Raw genomic sequence first — 11,377 nt, 5'->3', positions numbered from 1 at the left:
CTATGTTCCTGATGTTCCAAGTCCTGATATTCCGTGAGCCAAGTCCTGATGTTCCAAGTCCTGAGCAGCCCGTGCCTCTGGAGGTTCCTTGTTTTTAAAAGTTCTGAGTTCCAGGTTCCAAGTTTTGAGTTTTAATTATGAGTCTAGTATCCTGTCCCGACTTCAGAGGGTCTGAGTGCTGCTTTGTTCCTGACCTGTGTTGATGTCCAGAGCTTGCCCTGTCCCCTCGTGATCCGCGACCAGCCAACTAGCTGTGTAGGGCGCATAGGAGACACTGTGGTCTGCGACCAGCCCGGCTGGGCTGCGTAGGGCGCCTGAGGGACCTTGCTCGCCTGCGTCTGAGTCTCCTTGTTCCAGTTCCTCGTCTGAGCCTCCACATTCCAAGCTCCTCGTCTGAGTCTTCATGCTCCAGAGTCTTCATCCGCCCTTGCCTCCTGTCTGGCCTGCTGCCTCTACCATTACCCAGCGGCAGGTCCAAAAGGGCTTGGAGTGGTCAGAAGACTACTCAGAGACCAACCTTGCGTGGTTGGCCTCACGGGGGTCGTGCAGGTTGGCAGGGGCTTGGGCTTCCGGTTCCGCCCAGACAAGGTTCCGTCTCACCTGCCTCAGCGCTTCCTTGGAGCTCCTCTCCCAGTTCACCGAGGTCCAAGGGCAAACTCCACGCGTTCCAGCGTAATAGGGTTCCAAGGCCTTTGAGCGCTATGGATAGCCAAGGCCTCACCACTTCATCTTCCGGAAGCAGGATCGCTCCCTAGCGCTCCCGCAACAGTTGCCAAGGCCTGTGTGCGCAACAGATAGCTTCAGGAATCCAAATAGTTCAGGTGCAGGGAATTAACAGAGAAGAAAGCATGCTTACACTAGGCAAAACTAGGTGGGTGCCTAGTGTACCTTAAATTTGGGAGCAGCAAAATCACACCAGAATGAGGACAAAAGGGAGCTGTTCCAGAACCAATATCACCAAAGAAAGCACTGTGCTGGATCCCCTGCCACCAGAAGGATGCAGCATTTTGCTGGAGATACCGTCAAAGGTTAAGTTGGGGAAGAGGGATACATGACGGAAGGTCATCTAGAGTAACAAATACTCTTGCACCGGCCCTGGAAGCATTGGCAGACCAAAATCTTAATGGGGCTACCAAGGATAAGCACTACTCAAAACTTAAGGAAAGAAATTCAGGCAATGTCCTCTGCAGATGGACATCCAAACAAGTATTTTGGCTAGGCCTGACTGTCTCAGAAGCCTGAGCATATTCAGTTGTCTGAATTATAGAGAGGGTTTATGTACTACAATACAGTGCAGTAACAGAAACAGACTGCTCAATAGACACTAGAGTCGTCATGCCACCGAGCAGCAAAGACTGCAAACAATCGCTTATTACAAGAGCAGCTGGTTCATTTCTCACATCTGCTGCAGTGGCTCTCCCACCATGCTATCCTGGTTTTCTCCCATTTTGGGCCAATATGGTAAAAAAAATGTCCTGGCAAAAGCTGCATGCAGGATCTGTTGAGCTCAAACATGAGAGAGCATGCTGTACGGTCCTCCTGGACCCGAGGTTTTCTCAGGCTGCTTGTCACCAGTTTATGGCACTGGATTCTGTTCTGGATGACAGAAGAATGATTCAAAGATGATGCCGTCTTTAAGGCTCAGGTCTATGTGACGCCTGAAGAAGGACCCCCTGTGGTCCCCAGAGCTCTGGTATAACACCATCTTTGAATAATTCTCCGATATGGCTACTGGAACTCTTCAAATTTTGTAACACAGGTGGCAACTCCAGGAACATGAACGTATTAACACCTTTTCCCAGAGGTACTGACAAAACTGTCTTCTGAACTGAAATAAAGGCATCTGGCTTCTAAATACTGTAAAACCACAAGACAGCATGCTAAAGGAACACATAATGTCGTCTGTCCCTTCATTCAGGGAAGCCCGGTGCTCTGCAATCTCATTAGACCCTGGTCTGTGTGAGACCTGAAGTGTTTGTTCTACCAAAAATCTTTATCAGCTGCAAACACACACAGGAAATCCGGTTTGGGATTGTCCATCCCCAATCCTGATTTATACAGGAAGGACAGCATAAAAGGCCGCGCCTGCACACATTTTAAAGTATCCCCATCACCTCCCCTCACTTTACACCAGTCCCAGGGACAAGGAGGAGCAGAGACGAGGCAAGGAACAGAAGAGGAAGCAGCTTGAGGGTTCATCGAGTGCCACCATGTTTGGAACCTTTGGGCAGGTGCCTTGGGGAGAAGGGCACCACCTGCAGGGCAAGCACATGGCTGGATGCATACAGAGGGAGCTGGGACACAGAACTGAAGGTATGGCGCATGCAGGGGGCTTAGCTCTAGCCGGGGTAAAGGGAGATCCTTCTACTGACAAGGGGGAAAAAATGCCTGGGGTGGCAAGAGAGATCAAAGGCCTGATTTTTGTAAAGGCTTCTTTCCATCCTATGTCTATGAATCAGGCCCTAAAACTATTAAGGGTTAAGCCAACAAAAATATAGAACACGATTTGCACTTGCTAAAGCAATATGCCAAAAATCAATAATAACCGGCAGTAAATCTGAAGCAGCTTGCACTGACACAATGCATGTTTATTCACTAAACAGTAATGTGGGATTCAGCTGATGTGTAACATACTAGTTTATTTACCCATCAATCAGAATTATAGTCCAGGAAGAGAGGAACGTGGATCTGTTCAGGCATTTTGGCACGGTGAGGTGATCAGGGAGCTCCATGTCATAGGAGACATGCTAAACCAGCCCTCATCTAACTATCATGCCATGTGGTCCTGCTTTTCTAGGAGAATTTGGTACTTGGCCTATAAAATGCAACAGGATAAACCCAGGACAGGCTTCATGACTTGGAGACATCTGCACAAAAGTCTTAGCAGGCTGTGATACCTTTTAAAGGATCCACATAGCAAAGACATTGTATTACAAAGGCTTTTGAAACTACAGCGCTCCCTTCTTGCAGATGTGCTCTCAAAAGCTCATTTATTATGTGAATGTTTTGAGGTCGATTTTCAAAGTCTGATAATTGCCCTTATTCAAAATTGCTAAAAGTACTTTTAGCTGCTTTTGGAGGGAGGTGTTCTCAGAGGCGTGTTTTGGGCAGGATCAGAAAAGAACATACATGGATTGTATTTTCAAACATGATGAACATTACTTTCCCAAGAAAATCTACCCACCAAAGTCTACAGGCAACAAGCAGGCACAGCTTGAAACTTGCCCCCTTTTATGTTGGCCTTTTAGATATGGCGGCCTGCCAAGACTCGGGCTTCCTCCAGGATTGATATGGCTATTGGACCTGCATGCACTATGGCACAGTTCAAAGCAAGCGCCAGGGACCCTGTCTAAATGTGCAGGTGTCATTTCTCTCTCCTTAGGGAATAACTATGGGGGGGGGGGGGTGAATTTTGAACAGCCCAGCTATTTGCAAGGTGTCCGCTAGCACAATGCAGCTCATTTTCAAAGGGAAACTACTACCTTTGCAAATGAACTAATGCCAAATATGTGCACCCTACTTCGTAGCTCCCATTTGTGCAGGCTGCCAATTCAGGGGCAGAGCTGCCAAAAAAGCATGTATACAATTAGCTGAGCAGAAGAGTTCAGTATTCTGCTAGGCCTGTGTATTTGTGGCTATTGCTTTGAAAATGCCCTCTAAAAGTCTAAGGCTAGAATTTTGGGATGCAAAACAACTTGTGAAACCTAAAAGGTTACCTTTTGCTTAAATGAGCAGATAAAGAGAACTGAACCATAGATCACCAAGTTACTCCATGCGGACACCATCTTTATCAAAAGTCTTTCGAGGGATTAAATCTAAGCTTACCCACAATGGATGTCTTCTCTTCCTCAGCGAGACAGGAGATGCTGGGATGGTATTTTCATTGGCAGATACATTTCAGACTTTTCCCCCCCAAAACAATTCATTTTTCAAATATGAAATAGTCCAGGATACCTAACGCACAGACAAATGCTGTGGACACAGCAAAAAAACATAGAATTGTTGAGAAGTTTTTAAATAGTTTTTTTCATTTAGAGATGGAAAGACACAAGGCTTCAATTTAATTTAAAAAACATGGTAACTAACTAGACTCATGTATGCATAAGTCCAGAAGCTGCCAATCTGTTAGCTCAAGTCAGTCCTCCTGTACCCTCCAATCTTCTTCTGCAGGCATTCACTGACAGCTAAACCAACAGTGCTTCAGGTTTGCAGTCAAAATGAGGAGATTTTGCATTGTTTTCTAAATTCTTAGATATTGCTTAACCATCTATTTATTATCAGCCCCTGTAGTTTGGATCACTGATGGAGGTTTCGCTTGTCTTAAGGGAGGGGCTCCTTTCTGCTGAAGTGATGGCTAGTGGCAGTAAGGGCTTTGGCTATCATGGTATATGAAACATACAAGTTAGCTCTTTCTCCTTGTTCAGTTTGTTTGAACGTAATTAACTGTTCTTGTCTCAGTTAATTTCAGTGGCGACCTCCACTAAAATTTTTCAGAGCAGTGTTTTAAAGTTTAAAGGCCAATTAAGCAGATTGTTAAAGCAAATGGATTAATCTTTTTCGGAAATGCAAAGCTCAGATTTCTTACAAAACTTCTGCTTGGTATCCAGTGCTCTTTGTTTCACGCTGCAAAATAGATTTGAATTCTGCTCAAACTGCGCGCGCGCACACACACACTTCTCTCGGTCTTCAGCTTGTATTTTATAGGGAATTACCGCAGACCCGTTTGCAATGCCTGGGATAGTCACTGCAGCCCAGTCATTGACTATATCTCCCTCATCAAATGCTTCACTTCTGAAAGGGCTGAAACTGCGAGGATCTTTAATCAAAAATCACAGAGAACTTTGCAGAAAACAGACAAACAGGAAGGGCTAGCAAGAAAAGTATTTTGACACCGTCCTCTTAGCACTTGCACAGGGGATGGGGGGGTCTCCAAACGAGAAAGATTCTCGGCTGCTGGATGAAGGTAACTAAATTAAAGAACACAGTCTTTAGCTGGAAACACCCGTAAGACTTAATAAGCATGCTTGCTTATCTCAGCATGTGTATTGTGCCTGCCGTGTTAGTCCACTTGAATATGTAGAAATAAGAGTCAAACAAATTGTAGTTATAGCTTTATAGCGGGCTAAATCAATACATCTATGAATAGCTTTTGAGAACCATGACCCCGTTATCACCTTAGATTTTGAAAGCTAGTCACCGGTGTATTGAGTTAGTCCAATAAAAGATACCAACTACAACTTGTTTGTTGACCCTGATCCCAGCACATGTGAAACGGATAAATATATATTCCAAATGCTGACATTGGTGGGTCATATTCTGTCTTTTCGAAGTAGTCTTTTAAATTTTAATGTTATAACGCTATTTGGAAGAGATGTATTTACTAACCTTTGTTAAATGTATAACGCTTGTATAACCCTGTTAAATGTATAACGCTCCGGCATAAGTTCCTGTTCACTGTACACCGACGTGATATCTTTGATGAGCGGCGGTACATAAAAAAATTATAAATAAATAAATAAATAAATAAATAAATAAATGTACCAATAGAATAATGCAGCCAATAATGAAGGAATGTAGCGATTAAGTCTTCATTTGGACTAGAGACTTCTTTTCCTCATAGGCTGATTTTTACGATGGCTTTTCGGAGGACGTTCAAGGTTTGACAAAATGAGTGAAGGCCACTCATTGGAAGTGAGTATATCTTCTCCAGTAAAGTACCTAATTGCAGTCCATGTTTATCTTGTGAAAGTGTTAAAAAAAAACATGTAAAAAAGCATAGATGTCAGGGTTTGGTTTTTTGTTTTGTCTGGGTATCAGTTCTTCCATCCTCACAAGGCAAAAACAGAAAATACGGATCTAGGAAGAGAATCTGGACTGACTCACATCCCTGTGAGGTACGCTCGCAATTCAGTACCTGTACGTCTTGCAGTTCGTTTCCCCTCTGATAACGAGCTGCAAGCCCGCATATACAAATGGGACACATACTTTGTACCTGCTAATTACGTGGCAGCTGACTGCAGGGAAATTAGTGCACAAACATTTGAAAATGCCAATGTATGCATGCTCTTGCATCCCCAAATACCTCTTTTTAACCCGGCTGAAATTAAGCATGATGTGAATGCCTGCGGGTATTTTGAGCCAGCCTAGTTTGCCCAGGTAAATATTTTGTCCAAATAAATCGCTCTGAAAATTGTCCTCAAAGATTGGGAAAGAAAGTAATCGATACGATATATAGAAACAGAGACTGTCAGCAGATAATCCTTGTCTCTTGCAGTAAGTACTTTGAAAAAAGTAAGAAATATCTCTTTCCACCCTACCCTAGTGATGCCCAGCCCGGGGCTTCTAGTGTTGGGGAAAAAATACGTTTACTGCTTGTAACATTCCGGTCCTCCACATTCACTGGCAGAAAAAAGGTTTTGTACTCCTCAGTTTGCATCCTTTGTTTTTTCTTATTAACACACTTTTTAGAAAACTAAATTCAGACTAAATCATTTGTGTTCATTTTGGGAACCCTTGATCTGTAGGAATGTGCCCTGCACGTCATCCTCTCGTCTTGCAGCTGCCCACTCTAAGCTACTTGTACCTCACTGATCACAACTAAGTAGAGTAGGTCAACCAGAAAGAAAATGCTGGGCCTTTCAGTCAGTTTTAAGTAGTAGAATGCTTCTCAGCCTTTTTTTTTTTTTTTCGGCCGAATGGTCAAATGTAAGGTCCCAACCATGAACCAAGGAGGGTCTCTTCTTTTTGCCTTTTGTCTGAGCTGGAGAACTTGAACAATATGATATGAGGGAATTAACGCCCTACCACCCGACCCTGCTAGGGAGGGAAAAAACCCGAAACAAAGCATTAAACTTCGTCTCTTAATTAAAAAAAAAAAAAAAAGAGTGGTGGTGCTGATTAAAGAATGCACTGGTATAAACCACCTGCTCACCAGATAAGAGGTACTGTAGATTATTTGGATTGACATTAAATCTTTTGAAATCCATTGTATATAAGTGATCTTAAACAGCAACTGCCCTAATAGATGGGTAACGTGCATCTTCCTCCCAAATCGTAATGTCAGGGGATTCCTAGAAATCCTAACTTGTTACAGCAGCAACCCTTTGCATCTCCCCCCACCCCCCCCCCCCCCTGCGAAAACCAGCAAATAATCGTGTGCTGCTCTTCTTACCTAGAGCCAAGATTTCTGGAATTGGAATATGTTCTGGCCCTTGGCTTCTTGCCTCTGGGTTTAGACAAGTAAATGCCATAGAATAGAAATCAAAGAAAAAATGTGGCCAGGATAACACTTCAAAGAAAAGATTATGATATAATTTATAATGCTACCATTAAACAATCATAGACAATTGTATTATATGTGCATCGGGATATTATTTACTAACTTTTTAGCTATAATTAATACAAACCATTCAAAGCATTAATCTTGGTTTAGACTGGCTTAGTGAGGTATATATAATGATTTGAACGTTATAACAAATTTCTCAGATGCAAGAAACTGTAAAACACAGAGCCATAGCAGCATGGTCTTGTATTTTGAATGTGGTTTGTTTAGGACGTTTGTTTGTTTGGGGAGCATGGTCATCTGAATTAAAACTTACAGGTTTTATATTTTCTGTGGTAAAATCATGAAATTGTGAAATGGACAGAGACAAAAGAAAAAAATTCCTAGTGAGAATTAACAAATCTCCTATTAGGGCTTATAGAAGTGGACTACTTGTCATCTTCTATTCTGTTATAGAAGAAGGCATGCAAATATTAATAAACCAAAGATACCTAGATAAATATAATTTTTAATCACCTAATTTATTGCGCACAAATCTTTTATAAAAAAAAAAAAACTGAAGTATGCAGAGCGCCACCTAGTGGAGAGAATTGTATTTCACATCTTGCCAGCATGTAAGTTGGCTTTACAATAAGACTATCAGACAGCATAGAGTGCAGGTTATAGATGTCTGACATACATTGGATTCTATTTTAATGTATTTAAAAAAAAAAAAACCCCGATGTCTGTATTTCCTTTTCATTACTGTTGAAATAATGAAACATTGCTTTAGTTTCTGGACACATTTCTTATATTCTCCATACTATGGCCCTCATCACACCTGTATTTGGTGTCGGACTGTAATCATATCTCCTGTATCTTGTATATCCAGTGTGCTTTACAGAATCATCTTTCCTAGTACCCATACGAGCCTCAGTTTCTTGTATAACTTCTGTGAGTGATAAAAAGTGTTCCTTTATAAGGAAGGATGCCCTCAAATCTGCTTAGGCGACGGCCCCTTCCTTGCCTCCTGCACAGGTTTAGCACAACGTTTAATAGATGATAACGACCTGAGTACCACATTCCATGCGTCTTCTTTCTCCTTGCGTTTTTCCCAAGCCTCTAGCTTTCTGTGTTCCAGCGAATATAGTAACTTTTTTTTAGCCCTTACGTTTTATACAAGCAACCCCAGATACTTTGTCTAATTTCACACTCGCCCTGCTTTAATACCAAGACACTAGGCTACACCGTTGAGACCAACTTAATAGCCCATATAGGATTCCAGAATATCCCATTGATCCGTTTTTCTAGTCAAGGGGATCAAACAGTCGTTAAGAACTGAGCCAGCTCCAGTAAATGTTAAACTCTGCTCCTGGTCCAGTGTTAGTGGTAATCAAGAAACCAAATGGGAAGGGAGTTTAATTCATCAATTATGTCACTGGGAAGGTGTTCCCTCTTGCCGGAGGAAGGTGAGAAGGGGATTCCCCCTTAGTACAGTGCAGTGTCTCAGATGGCATGGAGAACCCTTGGTTTTGGCTGAAACAAACTAAGGGAAAGCAAAACAAACAAACAAAAAATGCGTGCAAAACAAGATGAAAATACCACTGCCCAAAAGACTGGAGCGAAAACTGCCCCCCTTGTGCGCTGCACGTAAGGCTATTAGGGCTAGCAGTTGGTTAAAGCCCCAGACGGATCTCTGTCTCTGGGAGGTCTTAAATACAATTTTACAATAAATAAGTGAGGTTTAAATCCCCACCGCCCATAAAGCAAGGGCGGGAATAAATTTAAGAAAAGAAGAAAAAAAAAAAAACCTGCTCAGAGACAGAAGGAAAGAGGACTGTATGGAAAGAAAAATATTTTCTCCAGGATATGGGAGGCGGTCGGGTCAAGAATCCCCCTCTTTCCGGGGGGGGGGGGGGATTCAAACAGTGACAAGAAGAGAAAAAAGGTTATTAACTGAAAAGGGGAAAAGAGAGAAACTCCTGTCTCAGGCTTGGAGAGAAGTCATGAAAGGACATGGGGTAAAACTAATACAAAACAGAAAAACACAAGAGGAAAGGGGGAACACATTGAGATGAGGGAAGAAAAAGACGAAATGAAGAAATTTCTCGGCAGCACCGGGGAGGGAAAAGTGAACAAACAATGGAAAACCAAAGAGATGTCTCCCAAAACTCAGCTTAGCAAACAAATGAAAAAGTAAAAATTAAATCAACCAAATCTGTCAAATAACCAAAAGAAAGCAAGATTCAAGTAGAAAACGATGCAAAAAGGAGCCGAACCAAGAAAGCTGACAGGTGGGCGCCCTCCGTTATGACGTCATTGTGAGGGTGTTCCCTTGCCGGTGTAGGGAGAGAAGCGGGGAGGGGAGAGGGTTCTGGCTGGCACGTGAGGGAGGGGATCCCCTCCCTTCCCTTCCCCCCGGTTTCAGTGCAGTGATGAGCAGCATCAGCCCTTTGGATTTAAAACAGTTAGCAGGGTGGAAGAAGAGTGAGAGAGAGGAAAGACCAGCCGGCTTTTCCCAGCTCTGGGTATTAAAATCAGTAAGTGCGAAAAAAGGAGGAGAGGAAAAAAAAGGGGGAAGGGGCGCGCGACAGACGCGACTTCAGGGGCTGGGGCCTGACTTGTTCTCAGGGTCACCAGGGATGGACTTTCCGGAACCACAGAGTAAGTGAAGGTCAGCAAATAAAAAAAAACCCGAGCCCCTGCACCGCTCGCCCTGCAGGATATTGCTGCTTTCCCTGCATGCAGGATCCTGATTCCCCTTCTCCGCAGGGATCCGGAACCCAGAAGCAGCTGCATGGCGAAAGCCCGGTGGGGGAGGCAAGCGCTGGACGAAAAGTCCAAATCGGTCGCATGGAGGAATCAGAAGTGGATACTCGCCTCCCTTATTTGGCCAGTCTTTTTGCAGACTCTGGCTTTTCTTAATGTCTGCTCAGGATTGCTTGGGAGGAGGCGCTGATACGGACTTGGCATATTTGCAGCCTTTGGTTTGTCTGGGAAGCTCTGGCGATGAGCTTAGAATAGATCAGATGGTCATGCCGACCAGTTTTTTGGTGGCAGATCGCCCCCTAGTGCCAACGATCTCCCATGGTGTCCAAACATAGCCTTAATCCTTTGCTAATTGTAAAGAAGGTGCCATGTTCAGATTTTTTCAGCAGACCACCTTGCTTAGAGTAACATCCAATAGTAACAGTCAATGGATGCATCCTAGTCATGATAAGAACATGTTGTATCATGTACAAAACACGGGGATAGTTCAGTGACTGGGGTCAGGATTGCAAGGCATGTCCTTAAATGACCTTTTTATTAAGCCATAAAGTATCAGTATCATTCATGTCTGAGTAGGTGATCAGAAACAAAAGGAGGAATATGAAATCATCTTTTAAAATTCAAATGTATGCATTTTGTTTTCAGCACAAGTGGAAGCTTACTAGGATGGGTGGAGGGTGCACGGAACCATAGGAACCCACTTTTCATAATTGGCGGTACTAAATTCAATACAAACCACCCCTCCCTGCCCCCAGTTAAGAAGTTTTCTCAATATTGAAGGTGCTCAAGCGCCCACTGCACCCAAATTGCTGGCACCTATGCATGGAATGGCCTTCTATCAAATGTGGTGGAGATAAAATCAGTAATGGGATTCAAGAAAGCCCAGGATAGGGGGAGGAGGGGGGGGGGGTAAAGTCTGTGGTAAGCATGGAGAGTGAGGGGTAAAGCCTGGGATTGGCAAAGAAGCAAAGGGATAGCTGGAGACCAACTGGGATCTATGAATTGCAGCAGGACTGAAATTGGACAGATTAGATGGGCCTCATGCCATGGTCCTTATCTGCCATCATATTCCATATTTTAAGTAAATAAGGTGATTTAAGAAAAGTAAAGTTCTTTCTCTCTTTATATAAAATATTTAGAAAACAGGTGTTTAAATATTTATTTTCTAGATCCATAAATGATCGTTTTTGCCAGACATTTTTAACTCCATGTTTTCTTTGTTTTCAATGCAATTATTGTATTGTTTTGTACAAAGCAAGACAAATAACCAAAATCTACATCAGATAAATACAGAGAAAAAAAGATACTCTCTAAAATATCCTCAGGGTGGCCCTCAGATATAAATGC

The 11,377-nt window shown here is 43.1% G+C and overlaps 1 protein-coding gene across 5 annotated transcripts in view; it reads left to right on the top strand.

Moving 5' to 3' along the window:
* Positions 1-2,099: 2,099 nt before the first annotated feature.
* The window catches only part of EGFL7 (EGF like domain multiple 7), a 38,719-nt gene continuing 29,441 nt past the window's right edge, over positions 2,100-11,377 (top strand). For 3 of the 5 annotated variants that reach the window (XR_003858080.1, XM_029611082.1, XM_029611079.1), the window contains exon 1: positions 2,100-2,313. The gene's annotated coding sequence lies outside the window, so the exon portion shown is untranslated. Of the gene's footprint in view, positions 2,314-5,620; positions 5,692-6,755; positions 9,802-11,377 lie in introns of those variants that run through there. The other 2 variants (XM_029611080.1, XM_029611081.1) reach the window with 2 other exon arrangements.

This window comes from Rhinatrema bivittatum, chromosome 8, assembly GCF_901001135.1.
Source record: "Rhinatrema bivittatum chromosome 8, aRhiBiv1.1, whole genome shotgun sequence".
NCBI lineage: Eukaryota > Metazoa > Chordata > Amphibia > Gymnophiona > Rhinatrematidae > Rhinatrema > Rhinatrema bivittatum.
Note: the sequence above shows the minus strand (reverse complement) of the source record. Positions and strands in the feature narration are given on the sequence as shown.